Raw genomic sequence first — 16,876 nt, 5'->3', positions numbered from 1 at the left:
AATGCAATCATGGCTTGATAAGCATATTTATGCCCGACAAACAAATTGACACCAAAAAGGTTTTATCACCTCAGGTGGTACCAATATCTGGCCTGGCCTATGGACTAACTCAAAGCATCATACTAACATGTCTCACGTTTGGAATTGAAATGATATCCATATCGTGAAGTGATCTGCCATATCTGAGTTTCACACAGAAAAAAGAAAATGCAAATGTTTCGTCTGTAATGCTAGCTCTATTTTGGGGTTACGGTTAGCGGATTGGCAACAAGTAGTCTCACCACATCGGACACCTGCATCTTCGGAGTGCGAACAGTCGTGGTTGTACCACCCGTCGTGGGAACAGGAAGCTATATTCGACTCCCAGCCTTGGCAATGAACATTGTCAAGGAGAATCGATCCCGATCCTTCTCCATAAGTTCCTCCAGTCACAGCCTCCGCATTGGTGAACGAATATCCGAATTGTCTGCAGATGACCTGAGCATCGTTGTCATCCCAGCCATCATCGCACACCGTACCCCAGGCTCCATCGTAGTAAACCTCGATCCGACCGTCGTACATCGAGTTTCCTCCAACAAGGCGGATGCTGGTCTGAACAGCGGGTGTTGTTGTTGTAAAACCATCTGTACACAGGTAAGCAATAATTCCTGGATTATTCTCCAAATTGAAATGCAGGCGGTCTATTTGCCACCTGAATGTGGCCTGGATATAGGTCTATAGGTTAACGCTATGGTCCACCGGAAAGTGCTCTTCGTAAAGCTTCAGTTAATTTTGTGTCTCGGATCAAAAGTATATCACATTTACCTTATTACAAATGATGGGATGTTGCGCTGCATAATACAATTAGGATTGATTGCAATTTGTCATATTACTACTTCTGCGGAAAAGCACGCAGGCTTTGTGTATACATTTACCATACTTTAATTGACAACAAATTATAAATGCGTTCATCATGTTCGGCAGCATTACGCAGCAATATTACATTATCTAAAAATACTTGCCATTCCGGTAAACATCTGGATTGCAGTTGGACAAAAGTTCGAAATCCTCCTCCTTCTTTTCTTTAAACGTGTTTAAAATACATTTTCAACTACAGATCGACCTCGATTACCCGGTCTCCTTTTATTCGGAAATATCCGGGCGCGTTCACGCAGTGAAGGACTTTTTTTTCATCCAAAAATTGAGAAAAACAGTGACTTTAAACTCAATTAAAATTTCTACAAAACTCTCACGATCTACCTACACTATTCCCGACAGAACTAACATAAATCAACAACACATTATCATCGTAAAAGTAAGCAGTAATGATCTATAAATTCACCATAAGAATCAACGTTGCGGGGTACGCTACCTGCCTAGCTGCCAGTGCACTGGCACAGCAGCTTGGACGGCAGCTTTATACATTAAAGTCGGACGATCGTCATCCCTAATGGTACAATGGTACGTAAACTCCCGAACGACCGAAGTTTGGCATGCATTTGCGCAATGCCAGACTCGGTGCTATATCCATAAGCGAATGGGCAATGCTGCCACTGAGACACGTGTGTGTGTGTGTGTGTGTGTGTGTGTACGCATCATACACAAACATTGTGACCGCGAGCTGCGGTGATTGGAGGAAAGAGGCCAGAAGACGCGTGACTCTTTTGGCCTCTCTTCATGCGCATGCGCACTGAGAATGTGCGTCCATTCGGAAGCTCTCGTGGCTCGCTCGGACAGCCATTTTGGGTCAGGAGATTTGTAGCACAGAACTCTTGTAGTCTACAGTATTGTTCGCTGACCCATTGAGCCAGCGCTATTCTCATTCGGGGTCACTACATTTGATATAAAATGGGGGGGGGGGGGCAGCGTGTTGCGTTCGTCTCCATTCCGCACAAACCACTCGCTACGATTGTAAGGCTTTAACTTTGTGTCTCCCATATCCCGCCAATTCGCTTATCCGGATGAGCGCAGGTCCCGACATGGCCGGATAATCAAGGTCGAAGTGTTATATGATCAGTAACCGAGCAAATCGAGCAATAATAAAGAATTGTGTTTATTCCTTGTATTCCTTAATCAAATTTCTTGTCATTCCGTTGTTACGTGAGAACACAAATGGCATTATTATGAGGTGAGCAAATTTCTATGTACAAACTACTGTAAAAACTAAGGACACACTGAAGATGCGCACGCGTAACCAGGTTCCACTGGTTAGCCCTGAGCATTAAGCCGCCTCATTTTCCCTATTTTTTAAATCTTTCTTACCTTTTTTATTTCAAATTTTACAATTGTTCAACAAATGTTCGCACGACCTCGTCAAATTTAATTCCTTTAAAGTGCAACAGGTCTCTTATGTGGGAGCCCTCCCACACCGTTTGCGCGATTTTAGGCCATGCTTATAAATATCAAAACTAAGAATGTTGAAGTTATTTTATCGCTAAATTGGACATAATTTTATGCTCTATTTACAGAATTTCGTAATGGTGTTAGACAGGATTTTAGCTTTCAACTTAAATGATTAACCAAAGTATTACCGTACTTTATTTGAAAAATGTGAAATTATTCCCCTAAAGTTTGCATCGCCTAGTCGAACATTGGATCTAAAATTTTATTCATGCGGGAGGGAAAGACACCCCTTCGACACCCTCCCTGCGCTCAGTCACTACGGTCCCTCGCTTGGGGGTTCCTCAATATTGAAGATGCCCCTCCACACAAACACACACACACACACACACACACACACACACACACACTGCATGCACACACACAAAAAACAACACGCACTCATTCCCCACACACACAAACACACGCAAAAAAAAAAAAAAAATCCTGCGTGAGGCAATATCTGCCACATGTATAAGCCTCACATCCCTGCTGAAAGGCTTCTTTCGGCCCGGTAACATTAAGGCTAAAGGTGGCTCAGGGACTCATTTGAAGCACCCCTGGAACTTTATGTCAGTATATACTTGGGATAAAATGTGAAAATGGGATTATGTCGAAGTTTTATTTACAAAGCCTTCAGAATGGTTTGTTGAAAGGGTTCATTCTTATCAATAAAGTGAAAACATTGGTTTACCCGGAACAGAATAATTTATACGTCCTTTTTTATTGTTCAGAGGAATAATAATCGAGCCTTGTCCCTTTTACGGCGGATTCATTGTTTCATTAGCTTGAGCATTGCACGACAAGAAAAGCATTTCCACGGTCTACAGCTGCTGCAAAATAAACAGTGAAAAACTATATCTATTCCCCCATAACTTCCTTATTCCCTTCCGATAACGTCAATAGATAAATATTATTTGTCTCTGACTGTCTGTCTGTCTGACTCCCCTCCCCTCAGTGAATATATGAGACAAAATAAAAGCGAGCAATGAACCGCAACCTGTCTACATCTAAGCACCCTGCAATAGGTGGATCGAATAGACATATCCAAGTTCCGACAATGTGGAAACGACTGGTTCACTACAATATTCCACGTCTCGTGAATTTTGAGTGACAAAGGGATCTATTCTTTGCTTGGTTCTTTCAACTATACGTCCCCCTCTTATCACTATGATTGGAGGAATGTCTCTTGCACATTGAATACATTGTTAGTGCTCATCAAACTCTATTCCATTGTTGATCGTCACTGCTCGAGGCCTAATGTTCAGAATGCATCCACTCGTCTCTCTAAATGTACCATTGCTCCACGTACAAGTGTTGATGTCTCGAAATCTTCCGTTGAATGACACAAACATAGAGATTATAATACATGTGGTATTCAGTTGTTTACAGACCGTCATGTCATTTCATACATTAAAATTAGGTAAATTGCGAGGCTACATGTTCAATATCAGCGGGTGACGCGTTCGCAACACTGACGGAAAGATTAACTATACCTTATTAAAGAATTACGACACATGCAGATGCTATAAACGTGTTAATGACTCATTGGTGATTTGTACAACTCGCCTCATCCTTGTTTGTTGCATTTGCATTTAAGAAGGGGCTAGGTAGCCCATATTCAGCTGCAATAGCTGGACCCTGTTTTTTTAAAGAGTTATAACTGATTATAATAGTTGATTTCTATCATAAGTCTATGGCAGCCTGTGTAGTAAGGGAATTTACAATCGATTTATTATCTTTTGATAAAACGGGGGCCCTGGTTTCCATGTGGCACAATTAGATGCTAGGCGAGACCACAGTTTTACCGGGTAAACACCCTGCTCTTTGTAATTGATAAAATGAAGCGGAATCTTTAATGTTCACGAGTTGAGACTCTCTCACACACCGTCGAGACTTCCATTTTATGTCCTATGGGGGGGGGGGGGAGGGGGCGGACAGAGTGGGGTTTTTTCACCTCTTCCTAAAGAGGGGACGATAGAGGTTACACATAACTTTGCTCAATGAGACTCGGGAATCAAACCAGGGTCCTTTGGATCGAAAATTAGAAGAAAGTGCGTATAAAAAGAAACATTCCAAATCATGATTTTTCCTCATTTTTAGATTAATGAACATTCAGAATAACGAATATTTTCATTTTCTGTTCTAAACTTCGGAATAAAATATACTGGCATACCTTCGGGATAACGAACTGTAACTGGGATTATGCAAAGTTTGCTATACCGGGTGTAGTGCAAACAGGTATATTGCTGACACCGTAGACGCTCACCTCTATGATATTCTCCTTAATAACTTTTTTAGTTTGTTTGTTTGTTTTTTTGTTGTTTCCTCTTTTTGGTTGTATTTGTACACTTCATCACGTCGTCAGTTTTCTCTCTTTGATCCCATCATGGTATAATCATTTCGATATCAAACTTGAAAAAAAGTTGCAAAATTGTTTCACCACCAATCTATTTGAAACACTATCCTTGATGAGACAGATGGCTCTGATAATCACAATCAGGAAGCATCCGAAATATCACCATTCTTTTCATAAGGTCGAGCATTGGTATGCTTGAAGACAACTTATCAGTACTGTCCATTTTATTTAGCTTGCATTCATCTTTTACATTCACATTTTGTTTTTTGTTTTTCAGATTCCGTTTTGATATCGGAAACTATTTATACCCTTTTCATGGATCTTAAAGTAACGCACTCATCCCGCCTCCCCCCCCCCCCCCCCCGCAAAAATTGAATAAAAGCCTTCAATTCTGTTCCGTTCTCTTCTTCTTCTTGTTTGTATTTTTTTTTTATCCGAGATATAGCTAAGAACGAGAATATGCGTATTACTCTTGGAAATGGCACACACGTTGACACACACACACACACACACACACACTCAACCATACACACACATATACGTATATTTATATATATATACAGAGAGAGAGAGAGACATAGATACACAGACAGACAAACTCAAACAGTGACACACACACAGAGAAAGAGAGAGGAAGGGAGCTGTCTTAAAAAAAAAAAAAACAAACAAACAAACAATCATCCAAATCATTAGTTCAGTACTGGACAAAGATTGACAGTAAAGACAAAGATGGAATGAGAAAAAAAAAAATGAAAAACTTGTAATTGTTCGAGTGTGCAACATTACTGCCTGATATCACGTCGTGTTATTTTTTAGTGCTATGTGATTTATCAAATCATTCCAAATCAACATCTCTTATGAAAGCAAATTGTCCTTGATATTATCCCAAAGGATAACTGAGTACGATTCCGTTCTACGGTATATTCACCATTGTGCATTGACTAAATAGCACCAGTTTAAGTCAGTAATGGTATCTCATCTGATTTCACCACTCTGATAGCAATCGGTAAATAACTTCATGTATTTTCTACTTACCAGAAAAGCTGTACTGGACTGAAAAGAAGAAGCAGCACATGAACACGCATCCTACTCCATGGGACGCCATGTTGAGATCAGAGATAATTCTGTTTTGCAGGTGAAATAATCATAGGCTAAAGGCTGCCTTATTTAAGCTGTTCATTCAACCATTCAACCACATTGCATAGATCACTTTGTAAGGACACGATAAAGTCATACTGTCACGGATGTTGAGCTTGTCAAATTCCCCAGAAGATCTATTCTTGAATACAGTGAGAGAGAGAGAGAGAGAGGGAGGGGGGGGGGGGGGAGGGGGAGAGAGAGAGAGAGAGGGGGGGGGGAGAGAGGGGGGGTAGGGGGTGGGGATAGAAAGCTCCAGATACAAGTCTTTAGTTACCAGAACGACTCGTCAAACATAAACACACACGTGACATAATGATACGTACATACAGACCTGATACTTCCCATGTAAGCTTACAGTAATGGATTATTATGCGTAAAAGTATGACGATCATTATAAAGTCTTTCCATTGTCATGTGAAAGATATACTGAAGTTACATTTAAAGAAGACCAACAAATCATCTAAGGAGCATAGAATTGTATAAAGCAGCTCGCCTTTTCAGGGCATAGAAGGCATATGAAACGGGCAAAAAATGGGGTGTTTGGTTCAGATTCTTCCGGCATCACCAAATTTGGCACAAAGGTCCCTTGTATCATGCTTTTTCGATTTTGGATAGGGGTTAAAAAACCAAGAACCCCTGGAGCGGTCATATTGGTGAATTCCAATATGACCGCTTTACAGATTATTGTCAACTGCAGTTGCAAAACTGAAAGGGCTTATGATAGGTTTTCCTGGCCAATCTCGCACGTTTGTCAGTCCCTTTGATAGAAGGTTCATTCAATTTAGCAAAACCCCTCGTTATCGCACAGTCTGTCTTTCAAAATTGCAACTTAGCCGCTGGCCTCAATTGATCATTCAATGAAAGTGTAAAATGGTCACATTTTGAAAATTGCAAGGGTTGACAAAAATGGTGCTAAAATCATTATGCATTAACCAAAAATAAAGAACTTAGTGTCATTCTATTGGAAAAGGTAGAACCTTTAAGGTGGTATTCAAAATAATGACATATTTCCAACAATATAGCTGAAATTAAGTCTTTTTATGCCACGTTCGCACGCCCGACTAAGTCGACAGCTTGCCAACTTCGCATATTCTGCTCAAGAGTACAAAGCCGCCCAATCCGATCGATAAACCGCCAAATGCCCCAGTGGCAATTTCTTTACAACTTTGCTTATTTCATGTCCAGGGTAATTAAAATGTATTCAACTTAAAAAAGCAGAAGTATTTCCCAAAGTATGATTACATTGCTCTCTCAGAAAAATATGGCACGGGGGGGGGGGGGTTGACATAATGGCACAATACGAGTTAAACATCATAGGTGTTCCATTCTTTCTGGGCCACCCTGTATATATATGCGATAAAAACCTAAAATGGTATTAGACTAAAAACGATTTATCCTGGCGAGGAAAGCGTATGATATAGAAACAAGACACCAAACAGGTTAGTCATCGCATTCTTCATCAGTGACCAGGATGCGATGTGATGTTAGATTAAAATCCGTTTCTGAAGCAGACATACACACAAGGGTATACGTCTGCCCCTGGTCGGACGGATTTCAAAACTAACCTGCTTGTGATGGAATGCGTCTAGTCTGGTAGTTGCTGCCACAGTGCATGGTAACCGCGCAGTGTGCCTGAAAGTGCGCGTTAGGCGTAGCAACGACGCATCCAGAGACTGGTTCCCTCCATGAAGAGCCAAGATGAAAGGATGAATTCAGTGTTAAAAACATGACAAAAATGAATCCCTGATAGCTTTTCAATGGACTTACATTGCCAACGTCATGCTCCGATTTACTATCACGAAGATAAACGGTTCAGAGACCCACCTCATCTTGTCTTTCACTGACGCAACCTCACACCTCCGGCCCCCATAGAGACATCCTAGCCAGTAGATCTAGTTGTGCCTTGTCAACGGTCTTTCCCGTAGTCAATTAGACTTTTCCTGATAGTCAATCAGACTTTACCTGATAGTCAACCCGCCTTTCCTGGTAGCCACTGATCAAAAACGAACAGAAGTGAATGTGATAAAAACCTACAATGGCATTAGACTAAAAACGCTTTATCCTGGCGAGGAAAGCACATGATATAGAAACAAGACACCAAACAGGTTAGTCATCACATTCTTCATCAGCGACCAGGATGCGATGTGATGTTAGATTAAAATCCGTTTCTGAAGCAGACATACACACAAGGGTATACGTCTGCTCATAGGTGTTCCATTCTTTCTGGGCCACCCTGTATAAGGGACTTAACCACAACATGGCGGGGCGGTGCAAGGACAGTTAATATAATTGGCAGCAAAACTTGCACATAGACGTGGCTGATGTTGGGTTGCACCCTTTTATTCAAGCCTTCGGGTGAAATGCACTTCTTCAGGATCTACACAGATCTACACACACAATCTATGTGCAAGTTTTGCTACCAATTTTATAGGCCTATATATATATTCGTCGAAAATTTGGTCTGAATAAATAGCACTGTTAGACTGAAATGCATTACTACCTTACTTTGTCATCTTTTACACACACACACACACACACACACACATATACATGATTATATAATATATAATATATATATATATATATATATATATATATATATATATATAACACACATATGCGTGACCTTGCATCACAAAACCAACAAAAAAAGTCCCCATACATGGATTTTCGGTTAAGGGGAGATTCTGAAAGAGCAGACTCTAAGCTTTAAAATGATATATAACTCAATTCAGTGAACTCCCCTAACCTATCTAAATTCAAGAAAGAAACCACAAACTCGGGGAAAGTGTGAACTGAGAAAAGAGGCTCTGAAGTACAGGGTCTACTCAAGCGGTAATTTTTACTAAGCCGTACTAACTGTGCGAGGAAAGGGCCAAAACCCAGGAAGTAAACTACTGGAGCAAAAACAATGAATAGATTATGAAATTAAGCTGAACTTGAGTCTATTCAAGCGCTTAGAGGACATTCCAGACGATTTCTACAATAATTTCATATCATATAGTACATAAATCAATAACTCCATGTATAGATCTGTGGAATTTATTGTGGTTCTTTAGCAGAGAAACAATAGTTTTGAAAAACCTTAATCAAAATTACACTGAACAAGGATGATGACATAGGAGGTTCATATGTTAAAGGTCCAGTTTACCTTTGGGAGCAGTGATTTTAAAAATGTTCAAGATATCACATTTGATGCATATGTGTAGGTCTGTTGTATCACAAAACGACCTACCACATTTTTTTTTTTGCCCAATAAAGCCTAAAATATAAGGAGATATCAGTATTTTTCTCAATAAACCGTAACTGTAGACGGTTTAATCTGGAAGTATTCTTATTATAACTATTGTTCACATTTTGTGTATTTAACAATACTTAACATCGATTATACGGATTCAGTTTTTTACAGTGGTTGTCTCTATCCCTAACTCGCATTATAGAACTAGTTTAAAGCACTAATGCTGGGTTTTTGTTTCATCTGCAAATGATAAACTATGCCTTTAAGAAATGTAGCAGTGTAATTCCATTACAATACCGCTTGCTTACGAGTTCAACACTGTATAATCTATGCATGCCTTCTTCTTTTGTTCTGCTTCCTTGAGGCCTAATTCATGCATTCTTATGGTGACTCTGCCATGTCATCATCCTTGCTCATTGCAATTTGTTCTTAATTTTGAAAATATTCTTATTCTTCATCCAATTATCACACATTCTTAAACTCTGTAATCAGTATAATTAATTCATAGTTGTTCAAATGTAAGAATCTGAAAATCAGCCGTGCTACCTGTGCGATAAAAGGGACAAAACACAGGATGTAAACCACCGGAGCAACAACAATTAAGAAATTATGAGATTAAGCTGAAATTGAGCATGCCTTATAAACATATTCCGTCCGTGATTAATGCCAACTTTCAAAGCAGTATAATCATCCTTACAACAGTTATAAGAGTTGAGAGTGAAGATTGTGCAAAGGATTTTCAAGAAATTAAAAGGGGCCTCTAAGATATATCTGATCATTATACTAAAAACGGGTTGTAGAAAATACTGTTGAAAGCACACTTTTATATTCATTTTATGATCCCAAACTAAGAAATATTATAGAGGAAGGATAACTCCTTAAGATAATATGAAAAACTCAAGATTGCCTAGGTTGACCCATTTGACATTTTCTGAGTCCTCACGTGAAATCAAGGGGTTGTTTTTGTTCTTTTTATTGGTTTTTGTGATGCACGGTCACATATATAAGTATAAAAAGCGTCCATGGAGGGAATGTACGTCTGTAAACGAGGCATATTAAGGGGAATTCGTTCCAAAGGGAAATTTTTGATTCCCCTTAGGTTTTGATTATGTTTTCAAAGTGTGATCGTTGATCTGGGTTCTCAAGACTACTCAACAGTAGGGCACAGATGGCATAGTTTGTACAGATTAAGGACCGTACCATCAATACAATTTAGGGGAGATTGGCAGGGATGCAAAAAATATGAATATTTGATTTGCATAGAAAACGCGTCCTTGGAGGAATTTAGGTATAAGTGCTTTTTCAAAAAAATGTATTTACTCATTAACATACAACATTTTGTGGTATAAGATGCCTTCTGTGCTCTTATCAGTTCATTTCTGCACTGATCCCATATTGATGCATATTTTTTTTTTTCTCAAAAGAGCAATATTTCCATTTTGTTCTGAATATTTTCATGCGTTTCTCTCTCTCTCTCTCTCTAAACATAGCAAACCACCGTCAGCAAATATTGTGATCTGATTTGTTGCAGACTCTTTCGAACGAATGTAATTCTACTGACATGATTTTTCAGGAGCGAAGTGATTTAATTTTAACAACTCTCACAACAGGATAGGGAGTGCAGAATTATATCTGTCACATGTTTTCTTTCTAAATCAATTCATCAAAACGGCCTCTGAATTACCATTCATGGTGGCACGTACTTTGAACAGTGTGTGCAATGTTACGGGGTTTCTGTGCCAATCAGCAGTCTAAGGACCCAAAGAGTTGATAAAACTGCGGATGCAATTCAATTAAATTTTATTCACCTTTATTTCATTTTTTCGACAAGAACATAAGACATTTCACTTTCTTGGATAACAGAAAATAAGCTTTTATAAGCAAACAAAGTAAACTGAAATAAGTATACAATATTCAAACTGGAAAATTATAGTAATCATACATTGTCATGAAACAAAAATGAAGTGGTAAAAATGAAGGAGCAGCATGGAAACTTCGAAAAAACAGAGAGACCCACTAAAAAAACTAACCTTGAAGAATGTGAGCCCCTCACGTAAAGAACGTCAAGAGAAAAAAAAAAAGAATCAAAGAAAAATAAAAGACTAGGAAAAGAAAATGGTGGTCTTGAAGCCCACCGATGAAACATGGTAACAAACAGACAGACATACAACTTGACATATATACACACATGAATGAACATGAAACGAGACTGTAACAACAACATGAAGACTGAGAGACAGACAGAAGGGCCCGAATTCACGAAGGTGGTACAAAAAACCATGGTTTAAACCATGGACAAAAACCATAGATTATAGAGCGCAAAGTGTCGCACGGAATATTTCGTTACGAAATTGGTCATTTCGCCGACAAAATGACCATTACGTTAACAAAATTGTAATTCGTGGACGAAATGTTCATTTACTTACAAAATGTTATTTCGTTACAAATAATCATTTCATTGACGAAATGACTAATTTCGAAAAGAAAATTATATTCCATGCAACACTCTTGGCGCTCCATGGTTTTTGTCCATGGTTTAACCCTAAATAGGAGGACCCACCCCCCCCCCCCCCCACCCGACGTTCCGCGCGATGTATCGCTATCGCGAAAAGCTATCGCCGCGACGTTTCAGGACTTTTTTCTTTCAAGTCTCCCGCATTTTTTGACAACGGGGTGCGCGGTTCCGAAGTTGAACGTAAATAACATAATTATGTATGTGCATGTCAGCCCAAAAATTGCTCAAAAACGTGAATTAGTGAACAAAATCAATGCAAACATTGCTTATAGGCAAATTTCATAAAAGCATGATTATTTTGGGGTTTCACTGATTAAAATCAATTAATAACATATTTTCTTGTTCGGAACAATGCCACGGACAAATCTTATCGAAAAAACAATGAAAAACATAAAGTCGAAAATACAAAGAAATACATAAGAAATTTAAAAAAAAACAATGAAATACTTTTTTCTCTTACATTTGCTAAGGAAACTAAAAAGAATATTTACACAAAAATATGCCTGTTTTGAGCTTTATTCAGTGATTTATACGAAATTGTCTGATTTCACGCATCATTATGCATAAATTAGCATAATTTAGCATAAATGATAATCTTCTAAAAAATCAACTTCATGGTACTTCAGATTACGTCATAGGCAATGACTGTGTCAATTTTCGTCGCCGCGATCGCGCTGTCGACGGCCGAGATCTTGAAGGGGGCCTGGGAGCCCCCCCCCCCCCCCTCCCCCCCCCCTCCCCCCCCCCCCCCCGTCTCTATCATCTACCTATTATAGCCCGGACTAGTTAGGGTTAAACCATGGTTTCATTTGTACCACCTTCGTGAATTCGGGCCAATGAGACAAGGCTATAACATGACAGGAAGACAACGCAAGATATAATATTATAAAAACGTCAAAATTCTCCACATTTCAATCAATGTGGAGAATGGTTATCAGCTGATCTTATCCGATTGATACGAACAAATCTTTTTACAAATCCTTACATATGTTCACGTCAATTAATCATCTTTGTTTTGTTTGTGTATGTATTTGTAATAAATGTATTTGTAATCAACAAAATATTAACAAAAGTAGTTTTTAAAAGCTTTCCGTAAGATATCGCACTAGAGGCGGAATGAGCCCGAATGCTGGCGGAATGAAAATTCTTCCTGCGTTTCTGGAAAGTTGAGGTCTAAAAAATCTGATAATATTTTGAGTGCGTTCCAAGCATTCGGGCCAATTCTTTTTGGCTGGCTAGAATGTTTTGCTCATGCTCAAAATTTTCGACGTGCATTAGAAGTTGAAAAATATTGAACGTCATTTGCAGAGCATTTTTACTGCACTCTGACTGTATTCTAAATAATCATGCGTCATTCCAACAGCAGTCGAAAAGGTCTAACCTTATTTGAGAGAAAACCGGAAAGGCATGTTTTAAATCCTGCCAGAATATCTGTGAATAATGCTCCTCGAATGAACCAGAATGCACCTCGAAGGCATCTCAATCGCTGCTGGAATCTATCTCGATATTGAAAGAATTCCGATGGAATGCATTTGGAATCTTTAGACTGCCATTTGTATGCGCCTCGAATGTACCCGGAACATCCCTATGGCTTTCGAATATTATTCATCCGAACGTTATTCGGAACACTGCCGAATCGCACACACAATCATGTGGCAAAATAGGTTGGCATCGAGTCGTCGCTAGGTCAACACCGTGTCATGCCAACCTGGAAAAAAAGAACCGAGGTCCAGGGGCGGATCTAGCTTTTTTTCCAAGGAATGGGTTTCAGGGGCTGAGCTGGGTATTGCGAAAGAGCGTAGCGACCGAGCCCGAGCGAGGGAAGGGTTGGGGGGGGGGGGGGAGGGTGTGGGGGTGGGTTATCCTCCCTCCCACAGTAGGGAGATTTTTCATTCTTAGGGTTGCCAGCTTGCGATTTCAAGCACACTTGCATGCTCTATTTTTTTTTCTTTGCCGAAATAATTTAGGGGTGCTGCACACCGGAACACTTTTGTTTTGTTTTGTTTTGTTTTGTTTTGTTTTGTTTTGTTTTGTTTGTTTGTTTGTTTGTTTTTTGGGGGGGTGGGGGCAAAATCTCGACGGGGGCACATTCATATGACGGTGTGAGATCCTCGGCGAGGGAGCGAAGCGAACGAGCGGGGGGGGGGGTGTGGGAGCATTTTAAAGCATATTTCTAGGGAATTAAACAATGGAAAGAATCGTTGCGAAGGACTATGATTATAACACACGGGGGTAGGACTTTATTTTATGTGACGGTGTAAGATCCTCGGCGAGGGAGCGAAGCGACCGAGCGGGGGGGGGGGGGGGGGTTGGTGGGGGACCGGTGGGAGGGTGTGGGAGCATTTTACAGCATATTTCTAGGGAATTAAACAATGGAAAAAAGTATTGCGAAGGACTATGCTTATAACACACGGGGGTAGGACTTTGTTCTACTATGTGACAGTGTGAGATCCTCGGCGAGGGAGCGAAGCGACCTAGCGGAGGAGGGTGTGGGAGGGTAATACCCCTTCCCATGGTAGGGACTTTTTGTAAAAACAGAGTATAAAAGTCGCGTTTATAGAGAATTGGAATCAAATTTCTGGATAATTAAACATAGTAAAAAAAAATCACTGCGAACGACTGTGATCATAACTTATACAAACTATTCATTTTACTATAAGTACGGACAGAGTGAGAGAACCACTCTCACTTTATCATTCGTCTGAAATTATTCATTAAAAGCTAAAACGTAACCGCATTGTTCGAGCAAAAAAAAATATTCTGATATTACTAGAAAGCATAGAAGAAAATAAAAATATAGGGTTTACTAAAGTTATGTTCCACGGGGTGCACTCGGGGACGCGAGGCTGCCATCTTGATAAACACTAAATTTACTCATAAGTAAATATTATTATATACATATAATAATGTATACTGTTAGTGTATTATAATTTTCGCCTCGTAAGGAGTAAAAAAATTGCATTTTCAGTTATGACATTGACAAAATTTAGACAAGAAAAGTGCCTTTATGTTCATTGTGGTCTTAAAAAAAATGTTAATTGCTGTTTGTTTTTGTGTTTTGTTTAATCTTGGCAGCCCAAGGCGAGAGTTTAAAACCCCGAACCTCCCCCCCCCCTTTAGATCCGCCACTGAGGTCACAAATGCCACCGCTGACCGACGCCATGGACAGGGCAGTTGTGTTGGATCCGAAGAAGCCTCTGAAGAACCATCTCCTATTCCTGACAATACCTCCAGATTTGAAGCTGAATCAACTACACGTACACCGCCCACTGCTTCCCCAATTGATAAAGCAGCCGAAGTATATCTTCCTCCAGCACAGTCATCCTCAGACAGTGATAATGAGCTTCCTCCAAGCGACGCTGCCAAGTCCCATAAGAAGCATGAGAGGAGACTGGTGACGCCTGAGGTAATCAATGAGCAGGAAATGGTATAAAGATTACTTCACGCCCCCCTGAGCAACATTGCCTCCTCAACGATAAGAACCGACACTTCATAAAGAAGGGACTGAAAGGTGTTTGAGGATCTCCCGCTGCCTCTTTTTAGCCCTGGTATCTCTGTTTCCTCCTGTAACATGCTAAACATCTTTAAGCTGAGCAAATTTTCTCCAGGCTCCTGGCACGATCTTTATCCACAATTCCATTGTGGAGGGCAGAAGTGGTGAAAGTATACACAACATTCCGTTATGTCTTCCACAATGGAGGGCTTAGCTGCATGGTGGTGAGGAGGATTCTATCTCTGGACCAGGATTTCCAGTGCATCCTTTCACACACAGCGCCTGGAGATCCAGCCGTTGTAGATCCTCTCATCCCTGTGGAGACTCTGTTACCATGGCTACATTCAGAGAATCAATATCAAGAAGGCATCTTATGGCAGAATGAAGTATGGCATGTCATCAAGCGGTAACGGGATGGCTCGGGAAATTTTGTGTTCTGTCCTTTATTTCATTTGATTTATTTTTGTTTTATATAACACTATGTACTTTATTTCTTCATAAATCAAAGCATGCAATTAACAATCCTAAGTTTAACTATACTGCCCACAGGCAGGTAAGCGCAAGGAAGGAAAGGCAACGGACCCGGTCCGTTACAACACAGTTGAAAAGGACACAAATGTATACATTCATTATTTTACAGACAAACACAATACATTTGATCAGCTGTTTCAGGACAACAACAAAAAAGAATATTTCAATATACATTTCTCCTGACACAAAAAAAAAAAAAATACATAAATACATAACTCTAATAACTCATTCAATTATACAAAAATAATAAAATACACTACCAATCAATTTCACTAAATCCACCCAACATAGTAATATTATTTCACATCCAATATTATAGAAAAAAAAAAAGAGAGAGGAATTTTCCGGCCAGAACATAACATAAAAAATACAACAAACATATAAATCACACAATATCCCTCAATACATAATGGGAGAATCAAAATTAACATGACCGGCCCGTAAATAATTGCTGTGTATAAGTATATAACATGCATATAATTATGATAGGAACATGCACTTATTACAGTTAACGTCATGACTATAAAACACTCCCAAAATATAAACCCTACTTATATATCTCTTACAGTTGACTCCCGCCACAACTATAATCCCCTGGACCGGAATCCTTGTCTCGCTGTATCGAAACTTCACCTCGACCGAACAAATGAACGAACAAACAAACAAACAAACACGCAACAACGACGACCACAACAACAACAACAAACAGCAGCAGCAACAACAACAACAACAACTAAACAACAACAAGAAGCACACAGAGTGGACAACGCCACGGCCCTAATCTCTACTTCATCACAACCGAAACCTCGTTACAATCATAGTCATCACAAGAGGAAAACACTGTACCCCGAATTTAAGCCACATAGATAGAAATACAAAATATACATTTTCCCGGCTAATTTCTCACCTTTTTGGAGCATTCAAATTACCTTTAACCTCATTTTAGTTAAGACTTTTTCAATTGAAACTCGTAAAACAAGCAGCAGTTCCTTATCCGATTATTCAATTTAGAATGATATGGTCACGTGATCACGTATATGCTGCGCTCGTTCATTCGAATTCATTTTGGGCCATCCAATTTATCATCTTCTGCAGTAAATTTAGCACAAAATGTTTATACTTTTGTTATTTTTTGTTTTTTAACGTGTGCAGTTATTGTTTTTTATGCATAACACTTCATATTTTCATATTCGTTTTAGAGATTTTGGCAACATTTTTTTTTTTTTCAATGTGTTTATTGAG

The 16,876-nt window shown here is 39.5% G+C and overlaps 1 pseudogene; it reads right to left on the bottom strand.

Moving 5' to 3' along the window:
- The window catches only part of LOC140240198 (scavenger receptor cysteine-rich domain-containing protein DMBT1-like), a 50,845-nt pseudogene that overhangs the window by 12,059 nt on the left and 21,910 nt on the right, over positions 1-16,876 (bottom strand).

This window comes from Diadema setosum, chromosome 16 (assembly GCF_964275005.1).
Source record: "Diadema setosum chromosome 16, eeDiaSeto1, whole genome shotgun sequence".
NCBI classification, from domain to species: domain Eukaryota; kingdom Metazoa; phylum Echinodermata; class Echinoidea; order Diadematoida; family Diadematidae; genus Diadema; species Diadema setosum.
The sequence above is the reverse complement of the archived record's forward strand: the minus strand, read 5'-3'. Positions and strand labels throughout refer to the sequence as shown.